Source organism: Patagioenas fasciata, chromosome 3, assembly GCF_037038585.1.
Source record: "Patagioenas fasciata isolate bPatFas1 chromosome 3, bPatFas1.hap1, whole genome shotgun sequence".
In the NCBI taxonomy this organism is placed as follows: domain Eukaryota; kingdom Metazoa; phylum Chordata; class Aves; order Columbiformes; family Columbidae; genus Patagioenas; species Patagioenas fasciata.
This window is the reverse complement of record NC_092522.1, coordinates 77,718,098-77,745,745: the sequence shown is the minus strand read 5'-3', so window position 1 is coordinate 77,745,745 and position 27,648 is coordinate 77,718,098. Positions and strand designations below refer to the sequence as shown.

Genomic DNA, 27,648 nt, shown 5'->3' with positions numbered 1-27,648 from the left:
GCTGTTTGGGACAATAATTTTTCCAGTATTTTTCCCATTCAATTTTTATCATTTTAGGTAGGGGGTTTACAGTAATTTCTTGGGTAAATTCTTCTACAACCAACTACATCTCATAGACTGGAAAATGTGCCAGTTCTCCAACTTTCCCTCTTAGTTTTGCTCCCCTACACTAATTCCAATAATGTTTATTATTCTTACTGAAGTACCATCTGATTTATCAGCAGTATTCTAGCAGTGTGGTATCCAAAATTGAAAACAGCATTCTGGATGCATTCACGTTACATGAGCACACATAAACAACTCTAAACATCAGGATGGTGTTTAGCCAGCAATGTGCGCTTTGCAGCCCAGAAGGCCAACCGTATCCTGGGCTGCATCAAAAGCAACGTGACCAGCAGGCCGAGGGAGGTGATTCTGCCCCTCTCCTCTGGTGAGACCTCACCTGGAGTCCTGCGTCCAGCTCTGAAGCCCCCAATATAAGAGGGACATGGTCCTGTTGGAGAAGGGCCAGAGGAGGCCATGAAGATGATCAGAGGGCTGGAGCACCTCTCCTATAAGGAAAGGCTGAAGAGAGTTGGGATTTTTCAGCCTGGAGGAGAGAAGGCTCCAGGGAGACCTTACTGTGGTCTTCCGATATGTAAAGGGAGCCTATAAGAAATATGGAGAGAGACTTTTTACCAGTGCCTGTAGTGACTGGACAAGTTTTAAACTGAAAGAGAGTACATTTAGATTGGACATATGGAAGAAATTCTTCCCCATGAGGGTGGTGAGGCACTGGAACAGGCTGCCCAGAGAAGCTGAGGATGCCCCATGCCTGGAAGTGTTCAAGGCCAGGCTGGATGGGGCTTTGAGCAACCTGGGCTAGGGGAAGGTGTCCCTGCTCATGGCAGGAGGGTTGGAACTAGATAATCTTTCGAGGTCCCTTCCAATCCCTAAGATTCTGTGATCTCTAGAGGTCCCCTCCAACCCCAAAAATTCTGTGTTTCTATGAATAATTTAATTTATTCAATTATTGGTTGCTATCACCTACTCTAAATTTGCACTTGCATAAATTCGATATTGCAAGTTAGGGTTTTTTTTTTTTTCTTGATTAAGTTGCTAGTTTGGATGTCCTTTGAAGGTTGAGGTCTGAGGTGCAGACTCTCAAACTCTTGGTCCTTTAAGTAGCTATTCTGAAGTTAAATGAGATTCTTTGCAGGACCACATTTAGAAGATAACATAGGAAGTTTTTTTCTATTAGCCTCAATTGCATGACTTCCAAAGACTAAATAACCTTCCACAGAAAACTGAAGAAACAACTCATGCCAATATTTATTAACAAGAAGTGTGACACTCTTTGCCCTTCTGTTACAACACTCCGATGAAAGATAAATAAGGCTGCATACTTTGTCCTATAAATGAAACAATATTCGTTTAGCAAATTTATGTTGCAAGTAGGGATTACCTGCAATAAAATTTTTAAACTTGTTATATTTTATTAAATTATTTCTAATATTTCATAATTTCTACAAGCCATAATTTAAACACCTTAAAATATATCATAAGGAAAATCTTATTTTCCAGAAAAAATTAGATTTCCTCATATTTTCATAAGCAGTATTTAAAAACCTCATTTTTACATATGTATTTTGCCTAAATTTAAATACTAAGATTAATTCTATCCAGCATTTGCATTAACTGTCTAGGTCTGAGTTTGAGAATATTCTTGCCAGGAAAGGAATAAATATTGCTGAGAAAACTTTTGGCACTAATTAAAGCGCGTTCTCTCAATGCTTTTGTGTCATGGTTGATTGTGAGCATTAACTAAAGCTGTTCCCATAATTGGGATATCTGTAAGATGACTTTCCTCTCTGGTTTCTTGTATCTATTTACATGTAAACTAACACTGTCCCCTTTCCATTGCCCATAACATTTGCAAAGACATACATTTTCATAATAATGTGCAGGAGTTTAACAATGTTTCAAATATCCATTCCCTTATGAAATTTGACTCATATCAGACAGGAGTTTAGCAATTATTGGGATGAAATAGGAATCATAGACAAACAGACAAAGAATGACTCTAATCACCTCCTTTTCTTGACCCCAGGTTTGGAATCTTGATTTTAAAAACAACATGGTTTTATGCTATGCTTCAGTCAACAATTACCTAAAGTTACTGGGCTTAAATAACAGGAGGCACAAACATGAACATTCTGAAAGTCACACATTCTTGTACTTTCTGATTTGGGCTTGGAAATACAAAATCCACGGGAATGAAAACTACAGTCACTAACCTGGAAATGCCACCTCGGTTTCAAGCAGAGACAAACGATTAACATTTGGAAGCTCTGCAAGGACACTTATCTTCACGAGGACAGGAGAGTGTTTTCAGTTGTGCGCTCCTCTTACATTAGACTTCTTAATAAAGATACAGTAAAGGTACACTACAAGGCTTATGGCATCAGCATTATTAAATCACTATGACCAAAAAACCTGCATGTATATATTTATCAGGGAAAATAAGGTGCTCTCAGTCTGCAGGGAAAACATGCGTAGCTCTCTCAACCATTAGGTGTGACAATCATAATATATTCTGTGATAACAGAAACACTGAGTAAACAGAGATCTCTGCTGGCTCCTTTGAGGGAGTCAAGGGACTACAGACATGAAAAGGAAAAGAAACAAAACAGCAGATTAGCCCAGCCAGTCAAGAGGAAGGGCAGACCTAGCAAAAGAGTTAATAAAGTTGGCTCCTTCTCTCTTAACAAGTATTTAGCAAAGGGTAGATACTGGTTGAATAAAGATGGAGAAATGAGATTATCTTTAGCTGTCTCTACAGGGAGCTCTGAAAAGGTAGCTTGGAGTTGTTAAGACTTTGAACTAGTACATGTAATTATCAGTTAATAAAGATACCTGTTTACCTCAGAAGTAGATAACATTAAGAACCAGCGAACTCAGTAATTTCAGTAATTCCTTCTGCATTTAAGATATGTTAACTGTAGACATACAGAGAATTTAGGACACAGTACTGGACTAAAACTGTCTAAATTTCTGATTATCAAATATTGGTGCTGTCACTAAAATACTGGTTTCAAGACACAGAAAAAGGGAGGAAAGATGCATCTCTGGGAAGACAGCACCATCATCGATTCAGCAGTCCCTGAGGACAGCAGTGGTAAGTCACCATACGTAGCTAAACGTCTGTATTTCCACAGAATGCACAGAAATCACAGGTGCCTACAAAGAGCAATCCAGTCCATTTACATTTTTTTTTTCTATCAAAAAGGTATGGAACCTATGGGAAATCTAAAAGGCCTCCACGTACTTCAGATAAACTCTATCCAACCCCTTTGAAGTGTAGGCACCAAAGGAGGGATGGTTCTTGCCTCCCAAACAAAAGCCTGCTGTTTGGAGAACTCACTTGAGAAATGGAAACACTGATTAAAGGATGGGAGCCAGATGAAGAGGAATGAATTCATCTCTCCCTTATTGCAGTAATCAAAAGCATTAAGCCACAGAACATTTTGCGTGAAAGCACTTGAAACTGAGCAAGCAAATAAGCAAGCCAAATTTTATCCAGAAATTGGGATATTAGCTGCAAGCAGCAGAACTAAGTTTCCAGATCTTAATCCTAGGAAATAATTATGCATTTAAAAAAAATATATATCTTGTCATAAGATGAAACCATTTCCAGAATTATTGATTAGAAAATTAGATATGCATCCTTCCAGGTTAATGTCCTGGTTACCTGAAAAGTATTTTTCCTCAATTGCTTAGCCCTTTCTTCCCTAGAAGGTGGAAGACGTAGGTTTAAATGACCTGAGTGCTACACTAATACAGCATAACCAACTGAATGGTCTCTCAGTCAGAGACAGTAACAACCACTCTCACATGAGATGAAATCAGTCACAGGTCTAATCCCCAGCTCACCTTTTCAAGCTTCTCCTGGGAATGACAGAGTTTAGAAGGCTGTCTAGGTAGCTAGACAAATTAATCACCTCTAAGCATGTGTGGGTGACTCAAGTTAAATGACTCAGCCAGGTAGAGAGGAGCCTGATTTACTTATACACACAGTGTTCAGCAGTCTTGGAAAATAAATAGATTAGACTATCTGAGATGTATATATTTTGAGTGGCTAAATTGCAATCTGGGTAGGATATGTCATCCTTAAACCACAAATCTAATCCTATGCAATGCAGAAGAAAACACTGTATAATCCTACTAATGAACTAAACTAATCAAGCTCCATCTTAAATCTAGTTAAATCCTTGCCCTTGATACTAAATTTAAGCACAATGCACTCCTTAGATGACAGGAGAAAATATGCCAATTCCATGCTAGATTTATTACTAATATTAGGTTTTTTTTCCCATCCTAAAAGAGTTCTTCATTGCCCATTTTCCTCAGAAAATTCTGTCTCTCCAACTCTACTGTTGTCCTTTACTGTCTTTTCAGTTTTATATATCTAAAACATACTATAATTAAATTTAAGATCATTAAAACCAGGCAACAACATGCCTTTCTGATGGAAGGACAAGTTGCATAGTCAAGGAAGTTCAGAATACCTTGCTTATCACATGGACTTTGGTTCAAGTCAAGAGGTGTTCTTCAGACACAGATTCAGGTTATTTTATTAACTTACAGATGAGAAGACTGTCCAGGAGACTGTAAACAGTATGCTGATGAAACACGAGTCAGGAATCCACATAATCTGGAGACATGCCTGAAAAGGAGTAGATGTGGAATTTAGCATGGGATTCAGCATAGGGGCAGGCTGCTGTCTGGCCCAGAATACCTAACAAGCTTATCAGTATGTGGGAAGAGGATATATGGAAACACCAGGAAAAAAAAATTCCCTTGTACAGATCACAACTCTGAGAAGGTAAGCAGAGGTAGAAACCAAGTCCAGAATGGTTCTGCTGTTCTCCAGGGGTTTGCACAGGGGCTAGTAGAGACTTTTTATATTTACCAATATCCCAAAACGATTTGCAGGGAGCCTTTTACTAGTAAAGAGAAGAGAGTCATTCTTTTCACACTACTAACGAGATACTTCACATGTAAGAATGTATCACCTCCAACAGCACACAAGGACAACGGCCAGATCACTCCAGACTGCAAGGTGTTTTCTGCCAGACAGAAGATATAGAAGTGTCTGGAAAACCAAGAGATGTGGGCCAATATCTCTATTAAAGAGACAGTATCATTGTGTCTTGCACATCATGTTGAATTGGCAAATACAGGCATCCAGACTCCTCTGATCCAAGATATCTCTCTCTTTGGTATGAGAAAATAATTGCAGTAAATTATCTTCTTCTTGAGATGGGAAAGATGAATTCCATGGCCCTCCGGTTAGAAAAGTCATTTCTTGCTATTTCAGTCTTTTTGTTAAAAATAAAAGGCAACTGAAAAGAGATGGAGATTGTAAGGCTAAGGGCTGTTAGGGAATCAGACTAGACCTAGGGGTTACTGGACAGAATGATGTTGAATGCTTCCTTTCAAGGTGAAACTGCTTCAGGCCTGATCCCAAAGAGGTGACGGGTGTTTTCAATTGGAAGAGATCCTGAGGATCATCACCTAGGTTAGAGCTAAGAGGAGGCATCTCCTAAGCAAAGATCCAAGGTGATGTCTGCAGTGCAACCAACACTGCACTCCAAAAAAGGGCAACAAAGTAGCCACTGAATTCTTAAATAAGAAAGTTAAACCAACACCCAACTAAATACCCTGCATTAAAAACAAACAAACAAACAAAACCAACAAAAAATACATCTTTTAGAGGCATATCTCTAGATGAACAGCCATGTCAGGAAACTCAAGGGATGTTTATTGTGGGAGTAACTCCAGTTATGTTTCTAAAAAGTAGACCTTGTGTTAGAGGAAAATTTATTACGCAGCAGACAATTTTTGTGTTCAGTGTTCATCACACTTTTGGTGACACAAAAAGAAGGTATCCACAACAAGCAGACAAAAACCAGCAACTGGGAAGGAATCCCATGACCTCCCAAACCAAGTCTTGATAGAACTGATTGACCTGATTGACTCTGGAGTTATATGCAAAGCCAAAGAATTTTAAGAAGGGTTAGTCTTCACTTACAGCAGTTCTCATATCCCTGAGATAAGACAGAGTCCATTCTACATGCAAGGACAGAAGAACAGTTGCCATTTGAACTCACTAGCTGGGTAGAATCACTCCTACGGAGCTGTACTCACGCCGTAAGATTTCCTTCACGCTGTGACAACTGCTTAGGCCAAAGCTTTCAAGAGACTTGAAAGCAAAGACCGTATGAGGAGCAGACTAGTGATTTGGGTAGCTACACAAGTTCTTCCAGTGTCCTCGCCTTAGTACCACCAGGGAATGAAAGATACTCCACGTCTCTGATACACAGACATCTGAGACAACCAACCTGCAGCATTCTTCAGAGTATGTCACTGGAGGTTTTGAAGTCCCAGCAGAAAAGTAACTCTCTCAACTCTGGGTAACTACTGAAATGGAAGAAGTATGAGTAACCAAGAAAGCGGATTTAGGTATGGCAAGTATATTATGGCACAAGGTCTGTAAAGCACTAAGATGCAATCCTAAGAACTTCAGAGCAATAAAAAGGGCTACCAAAAGCATCACTTATATCCACTGAACAAGGGCAACGCAAAGTTTTCCCTTGAGAGTGTCAATCTAGATTTTTGGAAGCGAAGAAGTTCCCTGCCATGCCTCTTCGGCTCTCTGCAAGCTAACAAGTCTTAGCGCAGTTTTTAACGGAATAAGGAAAGTAAAGCCATCATGCTTAGCAGAAAATAGCTAAGGTCTTAACAGAAACAGCCTGGTTGAGAATTTGTCCCTGAAATGCACAGTGGTCTCACAATTAGAAGCAGTCTTATTTCTCCTTGATGGAAAGTCTGGCTGAATTGAGAAAACTTTGAAGAGTTAGGCCTAGGATCTACGCCCAAAATAATGGATTTTCTCAGAAGACTACATCTAGAGCTTCTCCTTGGACCCGTCTCTTGTGTCTGGCACAAAACATCTGCAAATGCATCTGCCAAAGACGCGGTACAGATATGAAAATGTCTGTACCAACAGTGAAATGTAGCAGTCATTCCATGTCCAAATGTTACAGCTCACAGACTTAGCTGAAGATGACTTCACAGCAGTGAGAATCCACCTTCTTAAAGGTAAAAGGTGAAACCTGAAGAAAACTCTACCATGAGTAGAAGGTCCAAAACCAAAACAGACAAGGGGGTGGGAGGCAGGAACCAACAAACAGTAAAAATTATACCACAAAAGAGAACGCAATAAGCAAAACCTAAAAAAAAAGTGGGAACCCCCAAAAGCTAGGGTTTACTGCATAGAAATTATTCTGGCACTGCAGATAAGCATTTGAAGCTCTGATCTGGCCAGACAGCTGAAAGGAGTGAAGAGGAGTAGAGTAGTCTCTGCATGGTGTGTGCAAGGGCTGACACTACCCTCAAGAGTGCTACTGGAGATAAACACTTGTACACCAAGGAGAATAATAAAAAAATGAGAAGTTTTCTTCCTTTTAAAACATAATTCCTACCTAAAGTGTCTCTTAAGAGACGTTGGTGGGTGAGAGTATGAAGGCATCACTGTGACTAGCATCTCCAAGAAAGTTTCATTGACAGTCACACAAATTGGAAACATTCATTGAGTTGCTGGAGAGAGTTCAGAGAAGGTCAGTGAAGTTGGTGAGGGGTCTGGAGCACAAGTCTGATGAGGAGTGGCTGAGGGAACTGAGGCTGCTTAGCCTGGAGCTGAGGGGAGACCTGATTGCTGTCTACAACTACCTGAAAGGAGGTTGGAGCATGGAGGGTGTCAGTCTCTTCTCCCAAGTAACAATCAAATCACAGAATTAAAAAAATGGTTAGGATTGGAAGGGACCTTAAAGACCATCTAGCTAGAGCAGGGTGTCAAACTCATTTTCACTGGGGGCCTCATCAGTCTCACAGTTGCCTTCAAAGGGTCAAATGTAATTTTAGGACTAGCTAGAGGAAACAGCCTCAAATTGGGCCAGGGGAGGTTTATATTGGGAATTAGGAAAATATTCTTCACAGAAAGGGTTGTCAGGCATTGGAACAGGCTGCCCAGGGAAGTGGTGGAGTCACCATCCCTGTAAGGTGTTTGAAAGACCTGTAGATGTGGTCCTTAAGGACATAGTTTCTTGGTGGACTTGGCAGTGTTAGGTTTACAGTTGCACCCACTGATCTCAAAGGTCTTTTTCAACCTAAATGGTTCTATGATTCATACAAAGCCTAGTGGGAATATTCACACGACAAATTCAGACAGTGCAATCCAAAAGAAAATAATGCAGCTGACAGCAACAAGTAAAAGCTAAAGCAGTCTCTGAGTGCCATTTGTATTGCTTCCTACTACAGAAGAAAATAGACATGGCTATGCACACAACAGAGGAGATAACAAGTTCCTACTAATAGTCTGGAGACTCTGCAACAGCAAGCAGAAGACAATACCACATTGGTGACAAAACTGATACTGCTGTTTATTCACTGAACACACACTTATTTTTATATTTATATGTAGATACAATGAAAGGTCCAAAATATGAGATCTAAAAGCAGAGATTTAAAGAAAAAAATTTAAGTTGGTTTGGCATAATATGATTTCTGCACATTTCTCAAAAAACATGCCAAATTTACCTATGTTTTTATAATCCGTAACCTCAATTTAGTAGTGTTCCCAAAGGGGTAGCCTCTCATGTGAGGAAAAATACTACCTGAATTCACACCTGAACCAATGACTAGAAAGGCTAAGAGAATTACCTACTCTGACTCACGGCCGCACACAGATTGTAGAAATGCTCCTAAATTTTTGCACCAACACTGGAACTTCTGCTTTGAACTACATGTATGCAAAAAGTGGAATGAACAACAGAACACCTCAAATATGCAAACAGCTATAAATAAACCTCTTGTGGTTATGTCATGTCTACATTTTCTTTTCCACTTTAAGTTTCTGGCTATAACTGAAGACTGGTACCAGCTTATATAATTATTATTTAACTCACATGTTAACTCCTGTGTATGTGGAGTGGAGTTAGTAGTACCCACATGATCCTTGCCACGTACACGTTTACATGAACTAAGGTTTAACTGACATGGGAACTCCTACGTGCTTGGAGTTATTCTATTAGTGTTTAGATGATCCATTCCAATGCACATGAGTAAGAGGGAGGGAGGGGCACAGTAATCTAAGTATTAAAGCAACAAACAAGAGATGTTTCAAAATATATATCCCAGTCATATACTGAACCCACTTTCCTCCAGAGTACTAACCAGAAAGAAACTAACTAAAAGGAAAATAATAGGAAGATGAAATCCCTTCTGTTTTGCTATTAAGCTACATCAGAAGTCCAAAGCTGCTTCTTCCAATACCCAGTTTATATCAGGCATCACTACAGGGAGAATATTTTGCTAATAAAAGAGGAAAGGAAGAAGAAATAACGAAAAGCAACTTTCTACAAGACTTTACATTAATACCACTAAACTATCATTGAGTAAATACCTAGACAGTCTTATCCATAGATAAAAAGGCTGAAAATGATTGTCTGGCAATTGTAGTCACACAGTCATTCATAACAAAGATTCTAAGTTTATCAAACCACAATTATTCCTCATAAAGAAACTGTTTGCTACTATTCCTGTAACTCAGAAAGATTATTACTACTTATTGAAGAAAGAGAAGCATCTTGTCACATAACTAAATAACCAAATGACTACACAAAACCTAGAGCAAAAATGTTAACTTTGAGACCAAGGATAAGAAGAGGAGGTTCTTGTTCGTTGTAGATCCAGCCAATGTAACAGCACACTAACAACTAAATTGAAACAAAAAGGTTTTAGGAACAAGCTTTTCTCACTGCAAAAGTAGATAATGTCACTTTGAAAGTATTTTCCTGAGAATTTTTCATTTAAATCAACATTTTCAACCACTGCCATATTTTTAGTGATTTCTATTAGCCAATATTGAAAGAGCAGAACGTGGAAAAAATAAGTTTCCACAGTTTTCAGAAGTTTGCATGAGACTGATATGTTTTATGTCCTCAAGAGGCTCCAGTTTCCTACCTGCCAATTCCAACCTGCTTAAAGGCCATCTGTTCCTTCTAAACACAACTGTAGATGAGAACATCAAATTTTAAAAATCCCCTTTCAGCTTCTGGTCAGGATTGCTGAAATAGAACTGAATATACAACATCAGGCACCCCTGGACACAAGTTTTAAAAGACTCTAAGAATCATAAAGTTGAGAACAAGAGCAGGAAAAGTTTCAGGTGATCTACAGTCCATCCTTCCATTCTATGGAAGGGTCAATTATATGCAAGTTATTGTCAGCAAATCATAAGTTAACCTGTCCTTAAAAACATCCATCAATGTCTCAGAAAGTCTGGCAAACTCCTAAATAAAGTTGTTGCAATGTTTCACAAAAAACAGAGCTAACCTGCATACTTGAGACCCCACAGCTTTCATCATATCTGGGAATGTCTTATTTGTCCCAAATAAATATACTGGGAAAACAGAGAAGATGGAGGTGTGGGGGAAAGATTACTCACAGCAAAAATAGCTCTTCTGGGGACACAATCTAACCTCCAGAAAACTGTACCTTGGCTTTCTGCCTATCTCGAAGCTTTAACACACAAGCTCTGGCAAGTTTAGTTTAAGCTATCAGCTTAAAGTACTGAACCGAGAACAGATGAAAAGCAGACAAATCCTGTTCCATCCATTCAAAGGGGCATCAGATAGGTGGGACAGACAGCAGAGAGCAGCATCTTAAACCTCCATAACAAACTCAAACAGAATTTGTTTGTCAAGAGTCTCAGTCATCGATGTTGGGTGCATAAATGCCAGTCATTCTAGGATTTGTACTAACTCCAGGTAACTGCCAAAATGATAGCAAATCTACAGTCCTTTATCCCTTTCTTGCACAAGGAAGATAGTTTATATCAAAATGTTATGATTTTATTTAACAGCTTAAAAATAATCTCAGATACACCTACATCCAAGCTAAATATGACTGAATTTGAATAGTTCTGTTGTTAACCTAAACCAAACTCATTTCTCAGCTTGCTGCATGGCTTGTGGAATGGATGAAAAGTTGCCATATCTTCTGCCTCTCAGCCAACATCCAGGCTAGTCTGGGAGTGACTAGCAATAACTTCTACGTAATTCTTTTCAATGACTATGCAGAAACAGACAACCAAGTGCATAGATGATAAAATTCCATCACACCTAAAACTTTATCCACAACTGACCATACCACGGGACCCACACAGGGGTGAAAGACTCCCCATGAAAATAGTAGAATTACTGTTTTAGTCACAGACTAAGGACATTGTTCAGAAACTCAATTATCCCGAATCTCTTCTATTAATAGGATGGTGCAAGAACCTTAGGGTAGTTCCTTATAAAGAACGTCTGCCTTCACCAACTACTATACCTCTTAAACACCTCTTACATGGAAACACCAACCTCAGCCTGAAAAAGAAAACCTGCCTGAAAAGAAAGGCAACTGGATGAATAAACTGAGTCTGTATTTTTATAGTTTCTGAACTTTTCATATAAGCTCTGGTTTTGATACTGCTTCCTACATGTGAAGTTCCAGTGTTAGTATCAGTTTCCACTTGAGCACTGTCCTCAATTACCAGCATCCAGAGTACAATCAGATGCTCTCTGATTTATCACTTTAAAGCTGAATGTTTTTAAAGAAGCACTGCAAAGAACTGCACATAATCATCGTACTCCATACCAAGATGCATTTTAGTCACCTCTGTAAACTGAAATGTGGAGATAAGGAGACTATTGTCAAGCATTGTTATGCACTGCGTGGTCTCCTGTGAAGTCGAACTGCAATTGTTTCTGACCGAACACGCTAACACTGTCTGGCACCACTGCCCCGGCAGCAACGTCCTCGCTTCTCCTCCTGACATTGCCATCAACAGCCCCGTCACTCAGCCGCTCGCCTGCCCTTGCTGCAACAGCACCTGAAACACCCAAGTTCAGACAAGTCTGTAGTAACTCTCGATACGCACACGGAGAAGAAATATTCCTAATAATTTTCAAATAAAGAACCTTGTCAGGGAGGGCAAAAAGTAAGCAGAGGTGTCTCAGACTGCTAACTCACCCCTAGAATCTCTCTCCTAGAGAAGGCCGTGATTGTTCTTGTGATCAGAATTGGGACAATTCAAAGTAATAAGTAATGGTGGTAAAAATATTCAAAGTATTTTTTCAGAGATTGATCAAAACAATTCAAAGCTGAGAAATCAAATCAGTACATCAACAACAACAAAAAATTTGCACCTATTAAATTATTTCAAAAATTAAAATATGCACTGTCTTGGAGGTAAATTTCAAGAGTTACAAATATTTTACCCAAAACTGTAATTGTTAACTTCAGCTGGTAATGCTACTGAATTCTTGACTTACATTTTTCTGTTGAAAAGAGCAAAGAATACACAAACTTCACTGTAAAACTAAGAGCAAGTAAGAGTTACAGCTGTATAAATGTTCTGAGAAATCCAAGCTAAGGTTGTTAATAGAAAGTACATAAAGTAAACATTATATTCAGTATTTAATATGTTTTAAATTATCATATGTGACTGGTCACACATTACATTTGCCACATTTCTGCGTTGAAGAAAGTATTTCACTTTATTAGTATTAAAATAGACCCTTTCAAGATACTACATAAATTAAGCATGAAGTAACTGCTTGTTCCTATGTGTACAAAAGATTTCCTCCTACATTAATGGAATATATATAAAATAAGGCAATTAGAAAGTCTTGAAACAGTTTGTTACGTATTTTAGCAACTTATTTGCTGCATTTATCATTCTATTTTTGATTCCTTATGACAACACAGAAATATAAAGAAAATGGAAGGACTTCATTGCACAGCTGATGGGTTGCTGAGTTTCAAACAAAGAATTTGAGAGGAAGAGAGGGGAACACAGACAGTACTTACACATTCACATTATTTAAACTGCATGCTCACTGGAGCTTGTTTGCTGAAATGAAGATGGTTAATCTTAAGTATTCAGTAAATTCCACAGATCAGCTGAAAAGTCTTCTGAGGCACGGATTAAAAAACTTTCAAGGGGCATCTCTAATTCATGTATGGGGTAAGTGCTTCAAAACATCGTGTACTAAATCTGCATAGGTGGAGAACACTCTACAATTTCTGCTAGGATAATTCTAAATTGTTTGAGGTCTTAAATTTAGATAAAATTAAGTATTAAAAAAAAAAAAAATGATTTGCAGGGGTTCTCATAGCAGAACACACAGAGCAAAGGGCAAAGTGGTCATGAACATTGCCAAGGTTTTCTTTTTGTACTCATTACTATTTTTACTGTGGTATCATGTTGAGACTCTATTTAGTGCTAGATGCTGAATAAAGACATGACTTCTGCCTTGATGATCTTATGTAGTTTTGGAGATCAAGTCTCAAATAACTGTAGAAACCTGACCTACTGGTACACCACACTCACCTAGTACTGGAGATTAGAAGGAAGAAATGCTGATTATGTGGTTTGGTTGCCTTTTTTTTTCTTCTAATGAAAAGAAAATGCCATGCCGTTTCACTTTTTTTTTTTTTAACAAAATAAATTATTTTCCCTTAAAATGAGAGGGATATACATTTAACACAAAAGTGTTCTGTCAAGCATATAATTCTAATGTTACTATTCTGGCTATTTGTTCCAGCTATTCCAGCTATTTGTTTCATTTTATTATTCTGGGCCTTCAACAGAAGAGCTGGAAAAAATACTCAATTGCATATTTCTACATCACCAGCATTTCTACGTTAACAGCATGTACTATACAACTCTTACTTTTAATGCATAGCACTTAAGACATTACATTTTGTTCTCTTCTGTGTCATTTTTTCTTTTCTAACTTTCATCTTATATACAATTACATTTTACACTACATTTAAAATGCTCAATTTTATCAAATTATTAATGCCTACGCCTCAATATTTATGGAATGCATTAATCATTCAGAATACATTATTTATACTTTCAGTATTGGAACAGGAATTGAAAATTCAAAGGACTGTTTTAGATCAATTTCTTGTCCTAAACAAGAATATTAATATACTACACATATTGGAAACTTTGAGAAAATAAGATTGGGGACACAAAATATACAGATAATGGTAAAATGTGCTAGGTGTACAATAGAACTATGTATTAAAAAGAGAGTTTAAAATAAAATCTAAGTAACAAGCTACCATTTCAGTCACTAGCGGAGAAGCTGCATGGACTGGAATTTCAGATAGAAGTAAAAAATTATGCTGCATGTTGCTACCTGCACAGCCATGGTAGTGACACCAACTGCAACAGAGACATCACCTGCCAACAGACATCACAGCTGTAGCAAGGGCAGAGCATCTAATTGTATTAGACATTATGTAGGTGGAACAAACATCATCAATATGACGTCTCTTTAGATTGAACTGATTTTTTAGATCACTAATTGTTTCATGGTTAGCATCACAAACCAGGAAATACAAACCATTACATGATTGCACTGAGGAACGGGTAGAGCAAGGCTAAGGCTTCACAGTGACAGTGCCACTGAAGCAGGGACTGTAATGTACTTAAAATCAGTATCACTGCACGTGCAACAAAAGCCAAGAAATATCACCACAGCTGTGCTAATCTTCAGAAGGTGGAAGTATGTAAAAATGTGGATGACTTTCAAAAAAGCTAGACGGGGCTCCTAAAGCAACTGAATCCATACGGGCAGAAGTAGAGACTACTGAAGGATATCGTATCGGAAGTGCAGAGCCAGAATACAAAACTTGCTAAAGCAAATGCTGGTGCAGAGTTAAGTGTAGTGAGATGACTAAAAAAACCAAGTCATTCAGTCACTAAGCAGAGGCTTGGTTTAAAATGAAAGTAACTATGGAAGAAGCTATGGTACAAACAGACAACCTAACATATCACCTAGGCTCCATGATATTCACCGAAGTTTTCTAATGAAATACAGGAGGAAATAGCCAAATGACTACAACTTCTTTAGTACCTAAATTCTGGTGCTGTATGCCTAGCTTGAGAAATCAAAATGTTTTGGGGAATACTTTTGGGTAAGCCTGAGATTTGATAATAGAAATTATAACAAAGAGCAGAATTAAATCACTAAAATCAATCTAGCAGTGAAGAGCCAGTATACCATCTGTAAATGTAAGTCCCACTTTACAAACCTGCTAAAGTTCTCTGCAGAAGTTAAAACCTCGTGCACAAAGCTGATCCAGCTCACACAGCCCACTCGCTTTAAAAAAAAAAAACAAAAAAAACAAAAAAAAACCCAAAAAACAAATTTTAAACAAAATTCCTCACTAAAGGCTTTTAAGGAAACTAAGCAGCCAAGCCATAAAAGCAAATGTTGTGGTATGGAAAACTGACTAAAATAGAGGAACCAGAACACAGGAGTTGAGACTCAGCTCTCACAACAGAGGGAAGTCACCTGCTCAGGGGTCTGTACTGGGAACTGTCCTCTTTGACACACACAGAAGTACCATAGCAAGGCAGAGAATAAAGGGGTGGCAGCACATCAGCCAGGTGAGAAACATCTGACAGTACATACTTATTCAAGGTAGTAAGGATGAGTGCCTTTAAAGAACAACAAAAACACCTTATCTGTCTGAGTGATCAGGTAATAAAATGGCTGGTGAAATCCAATTTAGATTCAAGTAAAACGATACACGTATTGAAAACAAATCCTAGCTTCATATATAAAACAAGAGGTTCTGAGAAGACCAGTGACACTAAGGAGCAGAAGAGTGGGGTTATGCTAGATCACTCTATGAAAGCACCAGCCTAGTGCTCAGCCACACTAAAAAAGCATATTAGCAAATTCAAGAAGTATTAGGAAAAGTAGGAGATATTGGTAGAGAATGAAACAGAAAAAGGTCATTCTATATAATTCTATAAACTTATGTTTGTTCCATGCTTTAAATCTTGCATGAAGCTTTTGCCTGTTCCTCTCAGAAGACACAGCAGATTTGGAAAGGATTCTGAGAGGCCAAGAATGACCTATGGTATGAATTGCCCCCATACAAGGAATGCTCAGATAGACTAGGACTCTTCTGTTTGCAGCAAATGGAAATTTGGGAGCTGCTCTGACCAAGATCTATCTAATCATTAGTGGCAAAACCTTAGATAGAGATTAACTGTTCATGGTTCCTTCCAATAAAACAAATAAATGGATAGCACCTAAAGGTGGGACGGGTCAGGTTCAAAGCGAACATGTGGTAGGACTTCAAACAATGAGCAACAGCCCCCTGGACTCTGTGTCAGGGACACTGAATGCAAGAAGCTCACATCAGGTCATGCAAAACCAAACAAGCACTCATGAGAGATTCATTGCAGGTACTTAGACTAACCCCCAGAAGTTTACAAAACCCCTGAGTTGAAAATGCTCAGAGGTTGAAAGAATATTAGGAAGCATCATATGGGTTGACCCTATTCTTCCTCTTCCCTGGGTATCTGCTGGTGGCTCCTGAATACTGAGCAAAGCAGAGTTTGGTGCAGCATTCATTATTTGATTAGCTACTTTGGTGCAACATTTTTGGCAAACTACTAACAAACAATTCACATTACAAAGGCTGAGAAAAGTGGGTACAATCATTCTAATAATCTTACATAAACTTAAATATCTATAAGATAAGCACTTAAATTCCATCCCGCTGTCCTTGAACTCATGTTAATGCCGAAGTTCCTCCCTTTAGAAGCCCAAACCCTTCTGGCAACTTAGTCGCTGAACCTATGAAAGGTATGTAAGATTAGTAGTACAGTAAATAGTTTATCTATAATAATTTATTTGAAGTAATCTTTCCTCTGGATTTTAGGTATTTTCCTTTTCAACTTCCTTTTTTTTTTTTTTTTAATGTACATTTGTTCTCATCCTTTATCAAAAGAATTGTAATTTCTTAACACTTTCTGTATTATTACTGTAGCACATTCATTTGTCATGTCATGGCTGTATTTCTCCTCTTTACTTTTTCATTGAACGGCACCATTAAATACAACAGTATGTAAAATTCCTGTTATCTATTATGAAAGCCCAGCCCACGTGAGACAGGTGCCTGAAATGTTTGTATTTTCCAAGCTAATATCAAGTAGCCAACAAAGGAGGTATTTTTAAAACAAAACAAACAAACAAAAACAAAACAAACAAGAAGTAGTACTAAAGCATTACTAATACTGGTGCTGAAAACCTTGAGATTGCATTCCGCAGAGGGAACGTTTTAACCAGAATTTAAACTTCCTTCAGGTCATTTACAGAAAGTCAGCTTACTTCAGAGTAAACCTCTCAGATAGAAGAATTTCTAGAATATAGGTGATGTTCATCATTCCTTCTGTTACCACGGTGTTTCGGAGCCACAGCTGCAGACCAAGGCTCTATTGTGCTGCTCCTTGTTGCTCAGACAGCAGCACACAGCCAGACTTAGGCAACCAATTCCGACAGGGCCAATCCTGTCATACAACTCTTTTTTTAACCAAGTTCTGTTTGCTATCTACTGCAGGGCTGTAAAACTTCAACTGAAAGCTATTTCAGCATCACACAGCTCTGTATGGTTAAACACGCCTTCAAATTTCCAACCTAAATGTATTCATGCCCCATCTTATCAATACTTGTTCTATTGCCAGAACCATCGTTTCTCTTCAGTAACTCTTCTTCCTTCAGTGTTCACCCTCCGGTGTACTTACACGGTGGGGGGCACAGCTCCTTTAAACTTTTACTTTGTACATTAAACACATCACTCTCCTAGTTCTTAGCTGCCTGTTTTACAATCATAATTCCTGAATTAAAAAAAAAAAAAAGTATTAGATCTTCCCAGTGCTTTTTAAAACAGCACTATTTTATTTCTAGCTATTTCAGAAATACTACATCCAATATAGCCTAATTTCAGATGTGCCCTTTACAGAATTCAGGTTCATTTTTGCTTGGTAATTCTCATCTGGGTCAGTTAGCACTTCTCAGGTTTTCCTATGCACTCTTCTACTGATAAATGTAAAAAGGCTTTTTGACATTTGCACTTTCTATTTCTATTTCACCCTAAGCAATTCAGTCTTCAGAATTATTCAATCTTTGTTCTGTAATATCATGATCTTTCACTAATTAATGATGCTTTCCACTGTCTCATCTACAGATTTCACCAACAATTCCCATTTTCTGTGTACTTATTAATACGGGTAGCTTCAAGACATTTGCAAAAGGATCAAGAAAATAACAGAGAGAAGAACACAGACACAAATATTGGCATTAGTATCGCCTATGCCTCTTTAGGTAGGTATTTGCAAACTAATTACAAGGAAAGCTTGAATGGACTACAGTGAATTATTTTTACAGATATTTAATAGTTAATACCATTAACATGAGAATGACAAGCAGCACAGTTCTGTATGACTGTTCATGCAAATTGCACCTGGAAAATTTTATTAACATGCACACGATTCCTTTTGTAATATACCCTGAACTGAAAACCTTTTAATTTTTTTTTCACTGCTTGTGTTTCTTTTCCATTAAAGATACACTCATTAGGAATCAAAGATAAGGTTGCTTACAGAATGCTTAAAATGAATTTTTTTACATAACTGAAAAACTGAATCTTTTCTTCTTCGTGTACAGAACTATCAAAAATAACAGATATGCCTTAAGTGATCTCACTGAATAACTGTACCAAAAGTCAACAGATATAAACCTATTAAAGACAGAAAGAATTAAAAAATAATTAACGCTGTGGTCAAGACAGACACAGCTCTCATTTTGTACATACAAGGCATTAATGACACTGGTATTTGTTTAGGTTAAAAAAAAAAGTGAGGGAGGAGAAGCTTATATTCAGGGGTCCAGAGCTCCTCAGTAGCTCTAGTTCTCCCTCTGTATCTAATATTTGCCTTCTGTCTGCTGGATGAGTAGTTTGCATTTTTGCTATATTTTCATCACAATTATGACAAGCTTCCATAGGCTGGTTAGTTGTTTTGGTTTTTGTTTTTCTTTGGTGGTGGGTGGTTTGTTTTTCAAAAAAAGCTTACACGAGCTTTTTACATCACTATGTGTTGTGCAGAACCTTTCCATTATTTTAAGGCCTTTTACAGAAATCCAGTCAAACACTCTCAAACACCCAGCTCAGGGTCTTGTTGCTGAGAGTGGCTGTTCAGCTCTAACAGAAACACCTCAGAGAAATCAAAAGTCAAAGATACAATCCCGTAATCGTGAAGTCTATCAATATTGTGACCATATTAACGATCATTTGAATGCACACCAATAGGACCTAGGCAAAAATCACAGAATAGCCAGAACACATAATTACATCACATTCAGTCTGAAATTTGGGAGTTTTTGTTTATTTCTTTGGGATTTTTTCTCTAAAATACTGTATGGCTGTGGGTGTGCGGAAGTACTTAATGGATCATCCTCACTTCTTTACTCCATTGTGTCCCAGTGAGTCCGTACATAATATATAATTTTATTCAAGCACCAGAAGCAAGATCAAACAGAAGCATGCTGTCTTTTCCACAAGTAGGCCAAACCAAATCATGGGTATTTCTTACAGGGAACAAGGCCATCTTCTTCCTACTACGTACAGATCCCAGCTGTTCATCTCTCCCTTCTTTTTCCAGTCTTTGAGCACAGTAAATTGAAAATTAAAACTGAAAGAAAACCAAAACCAACTCATAAATAAAACATCTCTCTGTAAATAAAGAAAAAAAAATCCATGTATTTCAAATCATTATGCTTCTCTAAGGTTCTTCAATCAACTAAAACCCCAGCCCTTCACCTAGAATTAAATAACTAATTCAGGCAGAACAGCATGGTCTTTCATTAATTGCTTCCACTATTTTGTGAGTATAAAAATCAGAAACGCAACTACCACCTTTTGACTATACAGCAGTTCACCTTCTTCATAGTAGGTTACCTCCCCTTAAAAACCTTAAACTTTGTCAGTACAGGGACACTATAAAAAAAATCTTGGTTTCTATATTTATGTCTGTTTTGCAAAGACTATTAAAAAACCCCTATGTGCACGCAAACTACATGCAACTATCCATATTTTGTTGTGCTAAAGTATGTAAGTCCTACCCTTCCTCTGCCTTCCAATTCCACTATTGCATATAAATTCAACTGAAGTGCTTTGTGCAACTCAAAACAATAGTTTCCTTGTACATGCATTTTTGCCCAGTTCAGGTCTTCAACTATGCAACTAATCTGCTGATTTTCAAAGTAACTCAGACAACACTGATTCAAGAGTTATTTTAGTTTCCTGGCTCCTCTGTTACTGTATTTAATGAAGATGAAAGTGAAACCACTTTTACTAAAGCATAAACTATGTTTACAAGCACACTTGGTAAGTTTCCTTTCTTTAGGGCCCCAGATGAGGTCAAACCAATATCTAAGTATTTTATATTATCAATGGGAGATAACATATTTACAAATTTTTTAAACAATAGTTCAGGGTGGGTTTTGTTTTGCTTTTTTCCCCCCTTTTTCATATTTAAAGTGTTATATAACTCATAGATAGCATGAGAAGTATCAGTGACACTTTTCATGGGAAGAGACAATGAGGAGGGAAGAGGAGTGTCATTTGTTGGTGGCTGATTTTGGTTTGGGGGGGAAGTTTGGGGGGATTGTTTGTTTTTTAAATCGAACAGCTTGTGTTCATCTGTCTTGAGAATGATAAATCTGATGCAAAATCAAATTTTTTTAATCTTCCTTTGTCTATATCCTCATACCCATTTATCTTTTAATCTTTCTTCCTCACATATTTTCTACTTTCTTTTTCTTTTTTCTTTTATTCTGTTGACTAACTGTCTCTCCCCTGCATTTCAAATCTGTTTCTGCAGATTGGATCTCCGACTGTTCCTTCTTCCAGTCACCAAAAAGCTACACGTTGCTGGGTGAAGAGAATGCATTACCTCACCCAGGGTTCCAAAGGAACTGAAAAGAGGCTTACGTCTGTGATCTGTTGTCAGAGCTTCTGCAGCCAACATTAGGGCTAATACAGAAAATAGAGAGGAAAACAGGATCATTTTTTAAAGACACCTGTTGCTTTCCTACTAGCAACATTTTCTGTGTATATACACATAGATCTTAACTTTTCTAAAACCCTCAATTTTTCCACATGCTCTGTATCTGTTTAAAGTAGCCTGAGGGCCTCAAGATTAACAAACATTGTGCAGAATGTAAACTGCCTAAAGTTGAATTTACTAAAGTCCTTTTCATATGTACATCTTCATCTTTATCGTACTGAATATACTTTATGAAACCTTTTTGTTTGCAGAAATAAAAAGATGAGTAACTACTAAATTCTTTGCAAAGAAATGGGGTGGGGGAGAAGGAAAGTAAATCTTGAATTTACATAAACTGACAAAATTCTACAAAATGTCTGATATTTCAAATGTACTTTAACACCTGTTAGTGCCATTGCACCAAACACCTGGGCAGACAGAACTACATACTATTTTTAAAGGAACACCTGCTAACACATGCAAACGCTGCTTTTCGAGTTTCCACTCAAGCCACTGAGAATAATTGTCTGAAACTAATGTACACCTAGCTACAATTAGCTGTAAATGTGAAAAACATGTTTTGTGTCTTTTATCTCAAACCCATATATATTGATATGATACACTTATTACAGAGCAACAGTAAATTTATACCTATGTGCCAGTGCATGCACAACTACACAACTGGATCACACAGTGAAGTAAGCATAATTTCATCGGCTGTATGGTTTTATGTAAACTTTCAAAAACATCTCTCATAATATATACGCAACCTCAAACGGCCTATCATTCCAGAAGATGACATGCTGCAACACAATTTTCAGTGTTACCTCCTTCCTTCCTTCCCCCACCTCCTGCCCATTTCCTACAGGAGGAGGAAAATATACAGAACAGTGAGGAGAGTCTTCCATTTGATAACCAGCATTAAAAACAACCAAACAAGTCCATATGCTGTAACTAGCACAGGCATGAAAAGTCATGAAAATTTACCATTATCTAACAGCATAGTCAATGTGACAGCAGATAAAGCAAAAGCTAGTTAGCAGCTAACATGAAGGGATTTGGTTATTCAATACAGTTAATCTATTGCAGAGAGTCAAGAAAATAGGTTGACACAGAGGTAAACCCTCATCACCCCAATGACAACCCTTTTAATGTTATTGCTGAGGAAAAGAGAGAGCAGTGGAACTTAACATACTTTTGTTGCATAAATGTATATTTGTTTTATAAACAGAGAACAGTTACTGATATAGAAGCAAACATAGTTACTTCGGATGTGTCGACCACAGACATTTCATTGCTGGTTTGCAAGCACCCCGGTAAACTTTGGTTTCTTTTTAACCAGAAACATCTGGGTTTGATTCATCATGGTCTAGAGGCCTGAAGGGATGACGACTCTAAACTCTCTTTGAGCAATCCATTCCAGTACTGTGCTATCCTCCTAGAATGTTTTCAGAAAATTTTTTTAAAGTCTGCACATTTGAAGTTAAAAAAGCTCAGTTCAGTAGAAAAGCAAGTCAGAAGAACCTTGGCCAATAAATCAAAGAATCAATGCAGTTCAAAAGGATCTCTGCAGATCATCTATACCAAATCCCTTCTCAAAGAAGGGTCAGCTAGGGCAGTTGCTCCAGGCCTTGTCCAGGCATGTTTCAAGTACCTTCAAGTACTTCTGGAGTTTGACCAAACCCACAGGGAGAAATGTTATGTTTAAATGGAATTTCCTGTGTTTCAGTTTGTGCCCGTTGCCTCTTGTTATATTACGGGGCACTGCTGAGAAAAGCCTGGCTCCATCTTCTTTACTGCCTTCTGTCAGGCATTTCTACACCTCGATGAGATTCCCCCAAGCCTTCTCTCCTCTAAGCTAAACAACCCCAGCTCGCTGAGACTCTCCTTGTGTTACAAATGTTCCAATCCCTTAATTATTTTTCTGGCCTTTCACTCCAGTATATCCATGTCTCTTCTGTAACTGGGGAACCCACGACTGGGCCCAGCACTCCAGACATGTTCTTGCTAGTGCTGAGCAGAGGTGAATGATCACGTCCTTTGACTAATGCAACTCTGGACAGGGTTGTCCTTCTTTGCTGCAACAGCACATTACTGGTTCACGTCTCTCACAGTATCCTAGAAAGAACGTCCAGCATACAGCTAGATAAACACATAGTGCAGTGGGTGAGCAACTGTCTGATGGGTCGGGCTCAAAAGGGTTATAGTGTTATAAATGGGGTCACGTTGGGCTGGTGACCAGTCACTGGTGCAGTTCCACAGGGATCCATCTTAGGGCCAGCACTCTTCAATGTCTTCATAAATGACCTGGACATGGGATTTGATGGCATGCTAAGTAAGTCTGTCAGTGACAGAAAATTGGGAGGAGCTGTTGATACTTTTGAGGGAAGAGAGGCTCTGGACAAATTGGGCAAACACCAACCACAAGGGCAAGTGTTGGATTTTACACCTGGGACACGGCAACCCTGGCTGTGCATACAGATGAGGGGATGAGATGCTGGAGAGCAGCTCTGCGGAGAGGGATCTGGGGGTTCTGGTCAATGGCAAGTTGAACATGAGCCAACAGTGTCCCTGGCAGCCAAGAGGGCCACCCAGGTCCTGGAGTGCATCCAGCACAGCATTGCCAGCCAGATGAAGGAGGTGACTGTCCTCCTCTGCTCTGCACTGGTGCAGCCTCACTTGGAGCAGTGTGTACAGTTCTGGGCACCACAGGATAAGAAAGATACTAAGCTACTGGAGAGTCCAGAAGAGAGCTATGAAGTTGGAGAAGGGTTTAGAGCAGAAGACATATGAGGAACAGCTAAAGTCACTTGGTTTGTTGAGCCTGGAGGAGACTGAGAGGAGATTTCATGGTGGCTACAGCTTCCTCACAAGGGCAGGAGGAAGGGCAAGTGCCGAACTCTTCTCTTTAGTGACCAATGGCAGAACCTGAGGGAGAGGCAGGAAGATGTGCCAGGGTAGGTTCAGGTTAGACATCAGGAAAAGGTTCTTCCTCCAGAGGGTGGTGGAGCACTGGAACAGGCTCCCAAGGGAGGCAGTCATGGCTCCAAGCCTAGCAGTGTCCACCACAGTGCTGGACAATGCCCTCAGATACATGGTGTGAATTCTGGTGTTGTCCTATGCAAGGGCAGGAGTTGGACTCAATGATCTTTGTGGGTCCCTTCCAACTCAGGACATTCTATGATTCTATGTTCAGCCAGCACTGCAAAGGCCTTTTCTCCCAAGCAGTTTCCCAGCCAGCTGGTCCCCAGCATGAACTGGTGCCTGGGGCTGTCCCTCCTCAAGTGTAAGGCTTGCACTTCTCTTTTTGGAAATCATGAGGTTCCTGTGAGCCTGTTCAGATCCCTCTGAACAGCAGCACAACCACGTGGTGTATCAGCAACTCATAGTTTTATGTACTTTGTTGAGACCATCAAACATTTTTGAAGCAGACACTGAAGTGTGTCTGAATCACAGTGAAGAAACAAAAAATATTAAGAACTAACACCAAGGCAATTGGCCTTGATGTATGTTTGGCTGAGTTTTACGACTGTGATTTCCTTCCACCCATTAAATAAAATTAAAAAGATAACCATCATTAGACATCACGCGTACATTACCATATGCTTGAGTACAGAACAGAAATAGTTTTATATGTTGTATTAAACAAATCACATGATCTCTGGAGGTTTTTTCCTAGTGTTTATTCTCAATAAATTGTTACAGCCTGCTGGACCGATGTGTAAACATACTCTGGTGGTTTCTCTTTTTAGATGTACAGTTGGCACTAGGCTAAAAGACAGGAACTAACAGAACTGCATCTATTTCCACATAAATTTTATTGTGAGACAATCATATAGCTTTTGTTCTCTCTACAAGTCTACCAATTGTTTCCCTGACCCAGTTAAAAGATAGTGACTTTAATCTTTAAAGTCTCTAGCACTATGGACACCAAATACCTCAATGGTCTTGTTAGGCAGGAAATGACAAGGTTCTTAAAATAACCTTTTCCTCGGAGGGAGCTGAAGAGCAGAGACACTTCCGGGAAGCTTCCTGGTTTTGGAGTATGGTTTGTATTTCTCTACAGGTACTTACTTACTGTCCCTCCCCATTCTTTTCCCTGCCCAGGAAAAAATACAAAAATCCCCAATACTGACCTCAGATACACATATACTTCTATTTAATGTATTTTTAGAAAAAACAGAGACTTATTTTAAAGTAATTTTGGAGCTGTTTTCTTTCTGAACATAAAACATTAAGGCACCAGGTGCTCTGTTAAATTAAAATATGCTTAATTCTTATATTAATCTTTGAAAAACTCTATATGCCTACAGTAATGCATATGCCCAAGAGGAACATAGCAACTGGTGAAGGCTATTAAAGAATGATTTTACAAGTTTCATGTTTTTAAATGTATGAACATCAGGCAGTATTATTAAATTCCCTGTATTCTCTGTAACTATAATACAGCATTTTAGTCATTAAAATACATTTAGAGACTAGATTATAGCTTTTATTAGTTCTCACTGCAAATAACTAACAACTCTATATGCATTTTCTACGGTAAAATTAAGATAAGATCCTTGAATTAAGATAAGATCCTTCAGTCAAACAACATACTTTGACTTTCTCCATTTCTTCTATTGTGTACATCTACCATAAACCTCTTTGGTTCTTAGACTCATAGAATAGTTTGGGTTGCAAGGGACTTTAAAGATTATCCAGTTCCAACCCTCTGCCATAGGCAGGGACACCTTCCACTAGGCCAGGTTGCTCTAAGTTTCATCCAACCTGGACTTGAACACTTCCAAAGATGGAGCAACCAAAACATCTTTGGGCAGCCCATTGCAGTGCCTCACCACCCTGTCTCACCTTACAATGTATATATCCTCAATATTCACCTGATACTTCTAAGTGGTCTGCTCCCTGTTCTGAAAACCTTAACATGTGATGGGAAATGAAGACGCTTGTCTTGGACCTGTCTGAAACAGTCCAATATGAGGACAACTCCCGGCGCCTTTTCACAGAAGCCAGCCCTACAGCCCCCCACTCCCAAAACCTTCCCACATAAACCCAATACAACACAACAAAATCTGATCAATTCATTCAAATATAGATAGCTTCACAGAGGTGATACTTCCATATATACACATGCAAAGTTGTAGATGTCATCTCTGGACAATGGAGAGAATAACAGTATCTCAAAAAAAGGAATAAAGTGAGATGATGAAAGAGATGCTGTAAATAAGAGCAGGAAAAAAAATCTGAGATCTAACAGGCAGGTCAGAAGATCCAGTAAGAAGAAACAGCAGAAGGAACACATAATAGAGTTCTAATATGTAACTCAATTGAATAACTTTTATAAATTTCAAGATAAAAATTCAGAGCTGGTAAATTCAAATGATATCAGAAGATTCCTGATGTTAGGACAGCTCTCCCTTTTTCCCCTGAATGTCTTCAGATTGCTAAGGGCATCATGTGATGAGAAAGCATTGGGCTCCCTCATAAACATTATCACTGTCACCTTTGTATGGATCCTCCAGGACAAAGACAACTACTACAAGACACAAATCCTGTTCTGTCACTGTGGGTCAAGCCCTATTTCTTCACATCCAAGGAGTGCAGAAAGGGCAGATTATGCCAGATTACATAATTGTTTCCTAAGAGTGATCGATTTGTTTTAATTTTTCACGTCTTTCCCCTTTCAGCAGCCATCATTTTCTATTAAGTACTCTTTTCAGTTAGTGCTCTTTGTACATACACCAAGAATAATTCATTAAAATTTAAAAGAACATATAACAATAAAAAACATTAAATGGTCTGCTCTGTGAAAAGGAAGGTCAACCACTACTGCCAAGTTCTTTTAAGAGTGCCAACTTTTTTAGACTGCCATTTAAAAAATAAAGATGTAAAATAAATATCAAATTATTAAAGAACCCATAATCGCTTTCAAGAAAATGACACATCAAGATGCTGGGCCCTCTTATCTTTAAGTAAATTAAATGCAAGAAATGAAGACTAAAGTTCAAAATTTGTATCCATGTTATAACTGTATTTACAATGTTCAAACTGCTACTCACGCTTTCTGAGTCACTTGTAATGCATCTACAGTAGCTTTTTCACAACTGCAACAGAAATATAACCACAATGCAGAAAGAACTATTTTCTCCTCCTTCAGTTTCAAGAATGCTCAACTAAAGAACATAAATGCATTCAGAAAGTCATCTCCATTTACATAATGAAAATATGGATGGAAAAACAGATGAAGAATACACAAGATTTTGTAGATAAAGCATTATATTAGATACACAAGATTAAATAACAGATTAAGAACCCCATGAAATTCAACAAGAAGTGCAGAGCACCTCACATATAAAGAAAGGTCCGAGAGAGATTGAACTGTTCAGCCTGTATCAGAGAAGGTTCAGGGGGGATCTTACCAATGTAATATCTGAAGGAAGGGTGCAAAGAGAACAGAGCCAGGCTCTTTTCAGTGGTGCCCTGTGAGAGGACCAGAACCAATGGGCACAAACTGAAACACAGGAGGTTCCCTCTGAACATCAGGAAACACTTTTTCACTGTGAAGGTGACCAAGCATTGGCACAGGTTACCCAGAGAGGTTGTGGAGTCTCCAACCTTGGAGAAAAGCTGCCTGGACA

At 38.5% G+C, this 27,648-nt stretch overlaps 1 protein-coding gene across 6 annotated transcripts in view; it reads right to left on the bottom strand.

Annotated features, from left to right (window-relative positions):
* Nucleotides 1-27,648, bottom strand: part of WASF1 (WASP family member 1) — a 92,546-nt gene that overhangs the window by 38,703 nt on the left and 26,195 nt on the right. Inside the window, exon 2 of one of the 6 annotated variants that reach the window (XM_065834663.2) lies at nt 4,625-4,705. The exons of 4 other annotated variants lie outside the window; for them this stretch is intronic. The gene's annotated coding sequence lies outside the window, so the exon portion shown is untranslated. Of the gene's footprint in view, nt 1-4,547; nt 4,567-4,624; nt 4,706-27,648 lie in introns of those variants that run through there. One more of the 6 variants, XM_071806649.1, reaches the window with a different exon arrangement.